This window comes from Odocoileus virginianus, chromosome 33, assembly GCF_023699985.2.
Source record: "Odocoileus virginianus isolate 20LAN1187 ecotype Illinois chromosome 33, Ovbor_1.2, whole genome shotgun sequence".
NCBI lineage: Eukaryota > Metazoa > Chordata > Mammalia > Artiodactyla > Cervidae > Odocoileus > Odocoileus virginianus.
The window spans coordinates 7297547-7312119 of record NC_069706.1 but is presented as its reverse complement, the minus strand read 5'-3'; the positions used below and the strand labels follow the sequence as shown (position 1 = coordinate 7312119).

At 50.9% G+C, this 14573-nt stretch overlaps 1 protein-coding gene across 2 annotated transcripts in view; it reads right to left on the bottom strand.

Annotated features, from left to right (window-relative positions):
• The window catches only part of ABAT (4-aminobutyrate aminotransferase), an 86089-nt gene extending 80080 nt beyond the window's left edge, over positions 1–6009 (bottom strand). For both annotated transcript variants that reach the window (XM_070460667.1, XM_070460666.1), the window contains exon 1: positions 5896–6009. The gene's annotated coding sequence lies outside the window, so the exon portion shown is untranslated. The remainder of the gene's footprint in view (positions 1–5895) is intronic.
• Between the last annotated feature and the right edge of the window lie 8564 nt (positions 6010–14573).

Genomic DNA, 14573 nt, shown 5'->3' with positions numbered 1-14573 from the left:
TAAACCAACTGGCATAAAATCCACAAGGCAGAATATTATTTAGCCATGAAAAAGGAGCGAAGTACTGATACATGCTACCGCAGAGAAGCCAAACCAATATGCCACATGTTGGATGATGCCATTTATATGAAACAGTCAGGCCAGGCAAATCTATCAAATCAGAAAGCAGATGAATGGGGTTGGTTGGCAGGGGCTGGGGGAAGGGAGGGTGACTGCTTCGTGGGGACACGGTGTCCTTTCAGTATGATGAAAGAGTTCTGGAACTAGAGAGAGGTGACGGTTGCATGACACTGTGGAAGTACTTAATGTCACTGAACTGTACCTTTTAAAATTATTAAGGGATTTACCCGGCAGTCTAGTGGTTAAGATTCTCTACTCCTAATGCAGGGGACATGCGTTTGATCCCTGGTTGGGGAACTAAGATCCCACACGCATTTTTTTAATCACCTGGGGCTTCCCAGGTGGCGCGGTGATAAAGAATTCGCCTGCCAATGGGGGAGATGCAAGAGACGCTGGCTTAAACCCTAGGTTGGGAAGGCCCCCTGGAGAAGGAAATGGCAACCCACTCCAGTATTCTTGCCTGGAGAATCCCATGGACAGAGAGCCTGGCGGGCTGCAGTCCATGGGGTTGGCAAAGAGCAGGACACGACGGAGCATGCAAGCACTCTCTTGCACACACTGCGCAGTAAATGCTCATCCAGTCTCTACTGTGTGCCAGGAACGGTGCTTTGCATCCAGGATGGAAGTGAAAGAGACTCAAATATATGTCTACACCCCAGGGATACAGACGGGGAGGAAACGCAGCCAGCAGTCACAGACCCAAGGAAGCCTCAGATGTTTAAGCGCTCAGTTCTGAGGATAAAGGGATCCTCGCTGTGGGGAGGCTGGAGGCGGGAAGGGTCAGGGAGACAGCTTTTGACGGAGGAGTGCAATTTGCCCTTGGGAAGTCGACCCCAAGACAGAGAATGTGTGATTAGAGGCTGCATCAGGCGATGCCATTCCTGGAATGGGTAAGACAGTTTAAAATGCCTGGTGCCTCTAGGAAAGCGAGGCTTTCAGACATGGTGGAGAGAAAGGAGGACACACAGCTCAGAACCTCCTCCTGGACCTTCTGCGGGGATGCAGTGGGGAGCGGGTGGTGATTCAGCCAGCCGGGCGTTCTGGAAGCCCTCAGGCTCCCCAGCTGTCACCCACGATGCTTTTGTCCCCGGCTTCCTGGCAAGGAGGGCAGGCAAGGAGACAGAGATGGGGAGAGCAGGGCTCACACTACTGAAGAGGGACCGCTAGGTGTTTGAACAAGGGTTTCAGCCAATCCTCACAGTAACCCAGAGCTGCGTTCTACCATCGCACCTCCGTCTACCTTTCCCCCCTTTTCTCCCTTTCTTTCTCTTTCTGCCTTTTCTCTCTTTATTCCTTCCTTCTTTCCTTTCTTTCAACTACCATTGCCTTTCTAAAGATGGGAAAATGTGACACTAACAAACAAAATGGCCATGGCCTAGGCTGTCATGCTGTGAGGGAAAAAGTGAAGTCAAAGTGTTAGTCGCTCACTCTTTATGACCCCATAGACTGCAGCCCCGCCAGGCTCCTCTGTCCATGGGATTCTCCAGGCAAGAATACTGGAGTGAGTTGCCATGCCCTCCTCCACGGGATCTTCCCCACCCAGGGATTGAACCCAGGTCTCTCGCACTGCAGGCTGTCTTTAACCATCTGAGCCTCCAGGGAAGCCCACCTCATGCTAGTGGAAGCCCAGTTCAGCTCTGGTCAGTGTGACCTCAGGCCCCACCAAGATGCTGGTGACAAGAATCCCCCATGGGCAGGGCGGAGGCTCAGCCTGTGGACAGGCAGCCTCAGATTTCTGTCTCCTGGCCCCAGAACTCTTAGGAAGCTCAAAGGCCTGAGTGTTGGTCACTGGCAGCTTCTGGCATGACCACTTCCCGAGAAAGAGGGACTGGGTGTGCAGGAATGTCCAGTCCTCAGGCCGTGCCTGCCTCTCTTTCCTGGGGGCCAGGCAGCTGAAAGAGCCCCAGCCTGCTGCGCAGAACTCGGGACGCAGTCATCCCTTGCCATCTTCGTGGCTGAAGGACTGAGCAAGTCTCAACCTCTGGGGGCTGGGCCCGGCTCATCTTTAAAGCAGGATAAGCTGGCTAAAGGATCCTGTATCCTCTTCCTCCCCCATGGATAGACACACACACACACACACACAGAGGCCCCTTTCACGTTTCTCACTTCCCTATGTGTATGTACATATACTTACTAAAATACCTATATATCGATCCTGTGACTTTATCATTTTCACTAAATGATGTCTTAGAGATCTCTCCAGGTCAGGAACATAGTTCCACCCCATTCTCCTAAAAAGATGGCTTCCTTTTCCCACATAATGGAACCCCTTCCCATCTTGGATTGCCAAGCCCTTGGGTGAACATTCCTGTGTTGGCCTAGCATTTCCACAGGAGATTCTTTCTTGGCCTAGCATTTCTACAGGAGATTCTTTCTTAGTCATGGGATGGCTGGGCCCCAGAGCATGCAGTTAAAATTCTGAGACTGCTAAAGCAACTGAGAAGCCTCCAGAACTAGGTTATTTCTAAAACTGTCTTTGACTTCCAGCAGGGACAGTTGCTTTGACTTCTAGCAGGGATGGGGTAATGCGGTTAGCAGAGTCCTTTAACCTCCCTGGGCCTCAGTTTGCTCACCTGTAAAATGGGAAACCTACAATAACACACATGCAGGTGCTCTGGATTTTCCTGTTGAAATGTGAGGGGTTAATATTGCCCTCAAAATCGGGAGGCTCGGCAGTTGACACACAACCTCTATGATGCACAAAGTGGAACCAGGGGCCTGGGTAAGAAGGATGCTCTCCTAAGGTCAATCATCTGCTATAAGTGGAGTAGCTGCGTTAGATCAGCAGTTCTCAATGTGAGGAGGGGGATTTTGCCCCCCAGAGAACATGCTTGGAGACGATTTTAGTTGTCGTCACTAGAAGCGGTTGCGACTGGCTTTATGGGTAGAGGGTTAAGGATGATCTCCACACCCTACAATGCACTGACAGCCCCCCTCCCCACCCCTTGCAACACAGAATGATCGGGCCCCAAATGGCAACACTGTTGATTAAAAAAAAGAAAACCCTGTTCAGACCTATCTCTTATCTGATGCCTAGCCCCTTCCCCCACCAACAAGCCCATTTCAAAGATGAGGAAACTGAGGCTCAGAGAGGCGGATGACCTGCCCAAGGTTGCCCAGCCAGCGGTAACGGAAGTGGATCCCGGCTCCATCTGGCTTTAGGGTATGGGGTGCCTTCCACATCCTGTACCATCTCTCTGGGAAGACACCATCCTAGTCTCCAAGCAAAAGCAGACTGTTCGCTGCTTGACAGATGATCTACATTGTGAGTCATAAGTCATACCTAAAAGCATAAGCTCCCTACCCAGGTTTAGAGGTTTTATGACTTGTCATAATCACTGCTTCCCCTCACTTGCCATATGCTATGTACGTTACCAAGACGAACTCATTTTACCCTAATAAGGACGCTAAGGGAACTAGTTGCAGAGAGGTTAATAATTTCACCAACACACATACGAAGTAGCAAATCTGGGCTCTGACCCTTGAATAGAGGGGCAGAGATGGATCCCTCAACCCCCATTGCACTACGCTTCTCCCTTATACTGTGAACTTTCTCCTTGGCACCTTGAACTTGGATCCCTGCTCCAACTTGGAGCACTGCCAAGCCCTCAGCTGGAGGCAGGGTGGAGTCCCCACCTCAAGACCCTCCTGTCTATAGGGACTGGGTTGCTGCTACTCCGTGGGAGTTCAATGCCTCAGGAAAAGAAGTAGGCTCTGAGCTAGGATGGGAGACGGCAGCAGAGAACTTGGGGTCACAGGGAAAAGGCAGGGATGGAGAGGGAGGGGCCCCTGGGGGGAGGGGCTGTGACTTCCCTTGCGGGGGTGGGGGGGTGCTGTCCAAAGAACCTGGATCAAGCCTCGCCTGCAACAGATACTCCGGCAGCAGCATGGGCTCCAGACTAATACACCTGATCTCACTTGCCATCCTGAGTCTATCTGGATTCTGGCAAGCCTAGATTTGGCAGCTGGCTCAATAAAACGATGCCATGGGCTGAGTGGGGAAGTGCAGGGGCCCGGGAATAGATTCTGTGCAGTGGCCTGCTGGGGGACAGCACCGAGTTTCAGCTGTGTCCCCTCCTAGCTGCGTGACATTGGCAGAGCCTCTGCACCACCTCTGACGAGTTGGGGAGCCTGGTGCCCAACTACCTTGGTTCTAAATGTGAGGACAGGAGGTAGTATTCAGGACCCACGAGTCCCACAGAGGCTGTGACCAGCTTCACCACCCACTGGCTGGGTGACCTTGAGCAAGTCTCTTCCCATCTTGGTGCCCCTGCTGGCTCAACTGTCAAATGAAGGAGCAAGATCTTTGGTCCCAAGTCCCTGGGAGGTCTAAGGTCTCCAGATCGCACCATTTCTCTCTTTTCGGGGCTGACCTCTTTGGGCGTCTGGGACACACACTTCTCCTTTCTCCACCTCTCAGCTGCAGCTCCAGAGCAAAGCTCCTTGCTTTTTCTCCTGTGCCGCCACCCCCTACTCTGACCGGCAGGATCAAAGCAGCTCCCTGCCCCCGTCAGGTCACCACCAACCTGTCCCTTAGTCCAGCTTCATCAAAGCCAGTCCAATGGATGGCTCCTGCAGCATCTCTCTTGGCTAAAAGCCTAGGGAATTCCTCTGGGCAATGCCCACAGGAGCTAGGAAGGGGGAGCCCCAGGAGGCAAATGGGGGCCCTTCTCTCTGCATGGACACCCTCTTCTCCAGGAGAGGGGTTGGTCTGTCTCAGGGGAGGATATTTGGAACACAGTCCTTTGTGTATGTGTGTGTGTTTGTTGGGGGTGGGGGGGCGGTCCTTACTGGTCCTGCTGCCTCAGAGGCCATCTCTGGTGGCAGTTTGGAGGCTCCGGGAACGATCTCTAGGCTGAGGAGCCCAGCTCTAAAGGTTTCAGTCTGTTCTTGTCTCTGGCCATGGTGGGAGAGGAAAGGAGAGATGGGATTAGGTGGAGTAGAGAGGTGGGAGGGATGGGACAGGGTAGGGGGTGGTTAATGGGATGGGATTGTGCGAAAGGGTTACAGAGGGGTGGGGTGAGCTGTGTGGCTTGGTCCAGACGGGTGACCGAACCCTTGCCCTGTTTCTGAATGTGAAAACCCCTCCTCTTACATCTTGAGAAAGAGGAGTAATCTCCCAAATGCCTTAAGTGTGAAGGTGTTCAAGGCAATCAACCTTCTCTCTCTGATGGATGAAGAGGGGTTGGGGTGGGGGGAGATAGGGAATTGAGTCTAGTTTCTGAGTTGGGGGGTGTGTGTACAGGGAGGTCTGTATTGGACTTGAGGGTTACATGCAGAGTCTCTGGCCAGCGATATCGTTCTCTTAGGGAGGGGCTTATTTTCCCTCCTGGAGGAAGCACCCCTTTATCTCCGAGCTGAGAAGGGAGGGTGGGGAGAAGAATCCAAACTTAGTTTTTTAGGGATGGGGGAGAGGTATGCGTCTCCAAAGAAATGATGGGCCCTAGAAACCCGGGGAGGCTGGAACCCACTTTGGGGGCGGAGGGAAGCACGTTCCATTCCAAGGGGGAATGTGGGGAGACCAATCTTATTTTTAGAGCCGGGGGGCCAGGAAGGAAGGGCCCATTTCCGAAGGGAAAAGGAAACTATTTTGTTTTCTGGACGGTGGACGGCTCTCTCTTTTCGGGGGAGAGGGACCCGCGTCTCAGAAAGATGAGGGCTCGGTCTCTTAAGAGAAGATGCCCCGTGTTTGCTCCCTGGGGGGCAGGGCCGAAGGATTCCATCTCAGCTCGCGCGCAAGGGCTCGCCTCACGCGACCAGGCGCCTGGTCCTTACCTCCAGGCCTCTGCTCCAACGTGCGGACTCCGATCCGCCGGGCTCCGACTTCAGCGATCCGCGCCCTGCGCTCCGGCGGCGCCCGGTCTCTGCCCCGCTTCCCCCAGCGACTCGCCGGGCTCCTGGACTCCGCCGAGCCGCGCTAGCCAATCAGCGCTGCGGGTCCCGGCCCTCGCGCGCGCCGCCGCCAATGAGCGCGCCCGCCACGGGCCACCGCCCCCGGGAGGGCGGGGGAAGGCGGGCCGGGGGCAGAGTTCTGCCTCCCGGGGGCGGAGGAGCCGGGGGCCCGGAGGAGGGACCGCGAAGGCCGGGATGGAGGAGCCGGGTTGTGACCGCGGCGGCGAGGAGCCTCAGCCGAGCTGGGGTGTGGGGAGTCCGTCTCTGAAATGGGGGGTAGGAGGGGAGGCTCTATAGGCTGGTTTAACCTAGACCTTAATTGCCCCCTGCCCCTTTTCTGGATACTGGGGTCTGCGGACGTGTGTAACTGCTCCCTCTGCACCATGCGCCTTGGATCGCGGGCTCCGGAAACCTAGATTCAGAGTTAGACAAGGTTCCTTAAGAAAGGGAGGGAGGAAGAGCATAAGGTCCCCCTCCGACTCCTTCGTCCCCCACGCACACCCTCCCTCCGTGCAAGTGCTCAGGGCCTTCTCGCTCTCAGCTCCCAGCTACTGCATCCTTGGGGCAGTGCAAAGATCACTGGACTAGCAGGCCATGCTTCCTGCTGCACGTTCTCGGGCAGGTCACTCTGCCTCTCTGATCCTCAATAGTGGAGACAGCGGTGATAACACCCCCTTCATGAGCACAAGTGAGAGGGTAGATGTGATGAAGCTGCCTTCACAAAAATTAAAGTGCTGTATGAAAACTAGATAATACTAAAGGGTGAATGACTCCTAACCCAGTAGCTTTCTAAAGGTATTTGGAAAGAGGATGCAATCATTCAATGGTAAAATCAAAGACACAGGAAACTACCCATCAGAACAACAAGAGCTCACCAGTGCTCATGATGAATAGCTGTTCCAGAATTCAAAATGCCAGGAAAGAATACAGCTTGGGTTTCCCCACTCAGCGTGACCAGGTAACTATTTCCTCTGTCTGTTTGCATCTTGCAAAACCCTGAGGTCCTGCCTTCCATGAATCCACACAGCCCGGTCTCTGATCAGGTGAGCAGGACTATAGTCCTGGGAATTAAGATAAATATAAAGAAAAAAAAAAATGGGGCTTCCCAGGTGGCTCAGTGGGTAAAGAATTCACCTGCAATGTAGGAGACTCAGGTTTGATCCTTGGGTTGGGAAGATCCTCTGGAGGAGGAAATGGCAACCCACTCCAGTATTCTTGCCTGGAGAGTCCCATGGACAAAAGAGCCTGGTGGGCTACAGTCCATGGGGTGACAGAGTTGGACACGACTAAACCAACTGAGCACGAATACGTTTAAAAACTGCCAAACAAACCACCTGCCCTCAAGTGTGGTCTGTGACTACAGGGACCAAAAGAAACAATAAGTAAGAATATTACAAAGGAGGGCTTCCCTGGTGGTCCAGTGACTAAGAATCTGCCTGCCAGTGCAGGGGACATGGGTTTAATCCCTGCTCTGGGAAAATCCCACATGCAGAGAGGCAACTAACACCGTGGACAACAGCTACTAAAGCCTGTGAGCTCTGGGGCCTGGGCTCCAGAATGAAAGAAGCCACCCCAGTGAGAGGCCGGTGCACCACTGGTAGAGAGTAGCCCCAGCTCACTGCAGCTAGAGAAAACCTGAGTGAGGCAACGAAGACCCAGTGCAGCCAAAAAGAGGAGTAACACAAAGGAATCGCTGGAAAATAGCATGAACCACAGTTCTGCTAAAAGCAAGAGCTTTGCCAGTCCCTTTGGTATGCTGATGCTGTCACCTTGCAGAACTTTATGAGGCCTATGTTAGAAATTTTTCCTTAAAACCCAAGCCATGCAGATAATCCCTTTTACTGTCCAAAGAAATAAAATGGTCAGTAAATATGGAAGGGAGGAAGGTTTGCCAAAGAAAGACAAGTTAAAGAGATAGAAAATTTCATTTACCAAAATGGCCTCGTTTTTATTATTATAACTAGCACTATTTGTGGAGGTTTCAAGGAAATGGACTATTTCATAAATTGCTGTAGGGAATATCAATGTTCAAAGCCTTTCTGGGAAGAAGCTGAGTATTCCTATTCAAAAAATCTGAAAAATAAGCTTGACCTTTGACCTAGCAGTTAAATCTCTACGAATTTATCCTAAAACAATGAAAGGTGCTAAAGTTTAGTGATAAAGTGGTTTACTGTAATTTTGTTTCTTGTATCAAAAAACTGGAAACAACTTATAAGTACTTATAAGTACAACAGGGACTCAGAAAGGACATCTGTTGCATGAAATTAAAGTGAAAGTGAAGTCACTCAGTCGTGTCCGACTCTTTGTGACCCCGTGGACCTACCAGGAGCCTACCAGGCTCCTCCACCCATGGGATTTTCCAGGCAAGGGTACTGGAGTGGGTTACCATTTCCTCCTCCAGGGGATCTGCCCCACCCAGGGATCGAACTCACATCTCCCGCATTGCAGGTGGATTCTTTTACCGCTGAGCCACCAGGGAAACCCCTGTCTATCACACTGGAGAGCACCAATATAGATGATATATAGATCAACAGACTGAATGAAATAAGTGCCCACTAGTAGAAGTAGTTATCTCCGCATGTTAAAATTGTGGATGACTATACTTTTATCTGTATGTTACTAATTTCTAATTATTCTATATAACAAATATATATATATATACACACACACACACACACACATTGCTTTTGTAAGAATAGTTAACGTGACAAACAAAAAGCAAAAGTGTAAGTGAAATGCAACCCACCATCAGTTTACAAGACCCGCAAGCTATAAAGTCTATAAAATGGGGTTTACACTGTAAATGGTAGAAAAAAAAAATCAAAAGAAGAATAGTTTGTATGGCAAGAAGATCGCATAAAATTCACATTTCATTGTGCATGAAGTTCTACTGGAACATAGCTGCACCCACCGACTTCTGGAGGTCTGTGGCTGTCTTTATGCTACCATGTCAGAGCCGAGGAGCAGTTGCGACAGAGACCGTACCGCCTGCAAAGCCAAAAATATCTACCATCTGGCGTTTTCAGGAAAAGTTTGCCAAGCCCTGGTCTAAGGCAATGGGGGGAGACAAAGTGGGTGGCGGCGTCTTCATTCATCTGTTCATTCATTCATTCGTCTGCGTTTGGAGCATCACTGCGGGTCAGGGCCTGGTGCAGGACACTCAGGAGGTGCCGCATTGTTTCTGCTTTGGGGAGCCTGTGAGAAGGATATTTAGAGCCAGGTGCTTTGCAAGCTGATTCTCAAATAGCTTCACTGTGACACTTGCGAAGAAAACTGTGGGCAGGTGGAGAAAGCCCTGCTCACCTTAGCTTTGCTTGCATTTCCCGCAGCCCCACGGTTTTCCTGTGGGGCCGCTTGGGGCTCCAGGTGTCTTCCAGGGGCTGACTGAGATCCAGTTGCTAAGTCGTGTCTGACTCTTTGTGATCCCATGGGCTGCAGCATGCCAGGCTTCCCTGTCCTTCACCAACTCCTGGAGTTTGCCCAAACTCATGTCCATTAAGTCAGTGATGCCATCCAACCATCTCATCCTCTGTTGCCCCCTTCTCCTCCAGCCCTCAATCTTTCCCAGCATCAGAGTCTTTTCTAATAAGTCAGTTGTTCGCCATCAGGTGGCCAAAGTATTCGAGCTTCAGCTTTAGCATCAGTCCTTCCAGTGAACATTCAGGGTTGATGTCCTTTAGGATTGACAGGTTTGATCTCCTTGCAGTCCAAGGGACTCTCAAGAGTCTTCTCCAACACCACAGTTTAAAAGCATCAATTCTTCAGTGCTCAGACCTCTTTATAGTCCAACTCTCACATCTGTACATGGCTACTGGAAAAACCATAGCTTTGACTAGATAGACCTTTGTCAAAAAAGTGATGACTCTGCTTTTTAATACACTGTCTAGGTTGTCATAGCTATTCTTCCAAGGAGTAAGTGTCTTTTGAGACCCAGGATGGGAACTCCTTAATATCTTTTTTTTTAAAAGATATTTATTTATTTGGCTGTACCAGGTCTCCGGGTTGTGGCAGGAGGGATCTTCCATCTTCGTCGCAGCATGTAACGTTCAAATATCCTCCATTCTCCTCAGCAGCCACAGGTGACAGCCCTCCCCTCAGTGCCACGGTCCTATGTGTCACCAAGGGCCCGACATCTACCATGCTGGGTCCCGAGCGGAATGCCCGTGACCCTCGCCTGCCTCAGCCCATCCTCGAGTCTGTGACACCACAGAGCAAGTAGAGCTGGATGGTTCCATGTGAACAAATGTGACCTTTGAGGTCTGGAGCCCTTGGAGGCTGCACTGGAGACCACTCACTGGGTGCCCACCCAGCCCTGCCGCTCACAGGCCCAGGGGTCCCTGGGCCACTCCTCCTCTCTGACCCTCAGTTTTGCTCTTGTTTTTTGTTTAGTTGCTCAGTCATGTCTGACTCTTTGCGACCCCATGGACTGCAGTCCGTCAGGCTCCTCTGTCCATGGAATTCTCCAGGCAAGAACACTGGAGCGGGTTGCCATTTCCTTCTCCAGGGGATCTTCCCGACCCAGGGACTGAACCCGAGTCTCTGGCATTGGCAGGAGGATTCCTTCCTGCCGAGACACCTGGGAAGCCCTGACCTTCTGTTTCCTTGCCCATTAGAAGAGGTGGTACTGCAAGATGTGTCTGCCCAGCAAGGAGGTTAGACGGTTGAGTTTTCCCTTGATTTCCCGTGTCTGTCTGCTGGGTCAGGCACGGGGCTCACCCCCAGTTCTCAGGATCCTCACTGTTAAAAGACCTCAAAGTCACACCATCGAATGGGATCCCAGGAGGCAAGTCCTGTGACAGAGCTTTCCAGATGGAGTGTGCCCTACATGTGTACGGAATGACTATTAACCTAGCCCAGGGTCAGCACCTGGGATGCCTGGCTCTGTCTGGAGCAGGTTTGGGTTGTCATGAGCAGGAGAGGAGGGAGGTGCTGCTGGAACCGAGGGCAAGGAGGCCTGAGATGCTGCTCAGGATCCCTAGTGCACAGGACAGCCGCGACAAAGAGCTGTCTGGCCCCAAACGGCAAGTCTTCTGTGTGTGCTTTTTTGGGGCTGTGCTGGGTCTTTGCTGCTGCGAGGGCATTTCTCTACCTGTGAGCAGGGGCTGCTCTCTAGTTCCAGGGCTCGGGCTTCTCACTGCAGCAGCTCTGGAGGAACACAGCTCTGGGCTCTCAGGCTTCAGTCGTTGCAGCTTCTGGGCTCTAGAGCGTGGTGCTCAGGTTCCGTTGTTCCACGGCATGTGGGATCTTCCCCAATCAGGGATAAACTTGAGCCTCCCGCATCAGCAGGCTGATTCTTCACCATTGAGCTACCAGAGAAACACTGTTTATATATATATATATATATATTTTTTTTTTTGCCACACCACGGAGCATGTGGGATCTTAGTTCCAGACCAGAGACTGAACCTGTGCCCCTTGCAGTGGAATCTCAGAGTCCTAACCACCAGACCGCCAGGAAAGCCCCCCTTGGGCAAGTTTTAATCTCTCTGAGTTGCAGTTTCTTCATCTGGAAAATGTAATAGTGCTTAGTCCTGAAGGTCGTGGTGAGGTGTAAAGAACCTGTGTAAAGCGTCTTGCTGTATGCACACAGCCAGAAAAATAGGAGGAGTGGGGGGACCCCTCCCCATCTCTGATTTTCATTCTCGCTCTTCCCCCACGTGGCTGCCTTCCCCCTGGAACATCCAGGGGTGCGTTGTCGTGGAAACCTTTCAGGGATGGTGCACTCAAGAGCTCGAATGATTTTTTTTTCCTCCCCAAAATAACCCATCCTGTCAGTCAAATAACACTTAGGCAAAATGGTTCGACAAGTGAGGTGGTTTTACATCATTAGCTGCTTGGGGAGTTTCCATCCCCCACTGAGACAGGCAGTTAATAGAAATGCGACAGTGAATAATTAGTAAGAGTGATGATGGTGATGGTGATGGCAGTGGTGATGAAGGTGAAAATGATGACTGCCGTCTCCTGTGCCTCTCCTGAATCAGGTGGTGAGCCACATGCTTTACATGCATTGTCAAGTACCATCTTTAAGAGACACAGGTATCGAGGCTCAGAGAAACGAGTGTCGGGCTGGTCTGAGCCCAGTTCCGACGCCAGGCCTGTGCTCTAGCCACCAATCTTTGTTGCCTTTCAGGAGCCGCCAGCAGGGAGGGTAGGGGAAAGAAGGCTCAGTTCCTTTCGTCCCTGACCCCTGCATCCAAACCATCAGCTCCAGGCTCAATCTGCCCACAGGACCCATTTCGGAGCTTGACTCCTTGGTCCAGACACTCCGGCCCCAGAGGAATGGTCCTGTGTGGCTCCGATGTCCACTGTTTCCTAAGGCCTGAGGCAGAATCACACCTCAGTCCTGGCCTATCAGACCCTTGGCTCTATCCCAGCACAATGTCATAACATAGTCTCCGATCCACAGGATTCCTGCTTGCCTTCAGACAAACAGTCCCCACCGTGGGCAAAAGGGTAATTGGAAGAATGCTGGCTACAGAGCCAGGCAGACCTGGGCTTAGATCCCGCTCTTGTTACTTCAGAGTCGTGTGACCTCAGACAGCCTACATGTGCTCTTCGAGCCTCAGCTTACCTATCTGTAAAATGGGTTCAAGGTTGGTGGGCTGATAAATGAGAGCCATGGTGTGTGTTAGTCGCTCAGTAGTGTCTGAGTCTTTGTGACCCCAGACTATAGCTTGTCAGGCTCCTCTGTCCATGGGATTTTCCAGGCAAGAAGACTGGAGTAGGTAGCCACTCCTTTCTCCAGAGGGGATCTTCCTGACCCAGGGATTGAACCTGGGTCTCCCACATTGTAGGCGGATTCTTTACCATCAAAGCCACCAGGAAGCCAGGCTTGATCTGAATTAGGGTATGGGCTTAGCTGGGTGCTGACCGCTCTTGGAACTAATGTGCCATCAGATAATGTAGCGTGGGTTGGGTAGAGAGTCCCCCCGTGACTCTTGGGAGAGGCTGCCAGTGGCCAAGGGGACAGATGACTGTGTCCTGGATTCCTCACTGCAGTTCCTGCTGTCGATTCATGAGGCTGGGGCGCCACCTCCTGGCGAGAGGCCTCCAGGGGCCAGCTCGGAGGCGAGGTGGGAGGAGAAAAGGAGTTTTCAGAACTCTTTTGTCACCTCAGGTTGGGGCCGAGCAGGGAGGCCGGGGAGCCCTGGTTCCCAAGAGGTTCATTCATTCATCCGAATCTCCCAGAGGAGCAGTCTACTCAGGTCTGTTTTTTGTTTTTTAATATTGGAGCATAGTTTATTAACAAAATGTATGGTTGATCAGTTGCCCAGTCACATCTGACTCTTTACGACCCCATGGACTGCAGCGTACCAGGCTTCCCTGTCCTTCACTGTCTCCTGGAGTTTGCTCAAACTCAAGTCCGTTGAATCGATGATGCCATCCAACCATCTCATTCTCTGTTGCATCTCATCTTAACAATATGTGTTAATTACTTTTAAAAATTTACTAAAAAAAAACCCAAAACAATGTTGTGTTAGTTTCAGGTGCACGGCAAAGTGATTCAGTTATACAGATACATGTATCTGTTATTTTTAAAATTCCTTTTCCCATTTAGGTTGTTACAGAATATTGAGCAGCTTTATCTGTGCTATATAGTAGGTCCTTGTCATCTCTTATAAATATAGCAGTGTGTACACGTCCATCCTAAACTCCCAATCTATCTAAAGCATGTTTTCTTTTTTTAAACAATCTTTTTTTTTAAATTTAAAGAGTTCTCTTTATTTATTTTGGCTGCACCTTGCAGCAGGTGGGATCTTAATTCCCCTACCAGGGCTTGAACCCGTGCCCCCTGCATTGGAAGGGGGAGTCTTCACCACTGGACCACCAGGGAAGTCCTGTCTCAGGCTTTCTCATGTTCTGAGGTCACCATCTTTCTAGGTGGCTCCTCACTGCCCAGGTGTTTAGCGACTTATGCGCTATGTACGATTCTTTTTCAAGTCGCCAAACTATGCTTACGTCCCAGTGGCGTAAGCCTTGGAAATGATGGGGAAGCAAGTTTAGGAGGTTGAGTTCTAATTAATTAAGGTTTTACAACATGGGGTGGGCTTTCCTGGTGGCTCAGATCGTAAAGAATCTGCCTGCAATGCGGCAGACCTGGGTTCCATCTCTGGGTTGGGAAGTTCCCCTGGAGAAGGGCATGGCAACCGACTCCAGTATTCTTGCCTAGAGAATTCCATGGACAGAGGAGCCTGGCGGGCTACAGTCCATGAGGGTCTCAAAGAGTCAAGACATGACTGAGTGACTAACACACACTCGCAGACACAATACAGAGGGCAGCTTAAGAACAAAGTTAGATTGTAATCATTATAACTCTGCTGCTTAAAATCAGCAAGCTTTCCGTATGGGAAACAAACTCAAGATCCATTTGGATCAGGTATCTATCAATCAACAGAGACTGATTTTTTTCCATTAATTCATTTGTCCACTGCACTGCACTGCACTGGTTTATTCCTATGGATATAATCATCAAAGGTGGGATTGTTTCTTTCTCTGATTCCTATGCTCTTTCCAATCATCTGTGAACATTGTCTAATCAGCACAGAAATCACAGTCACCAGG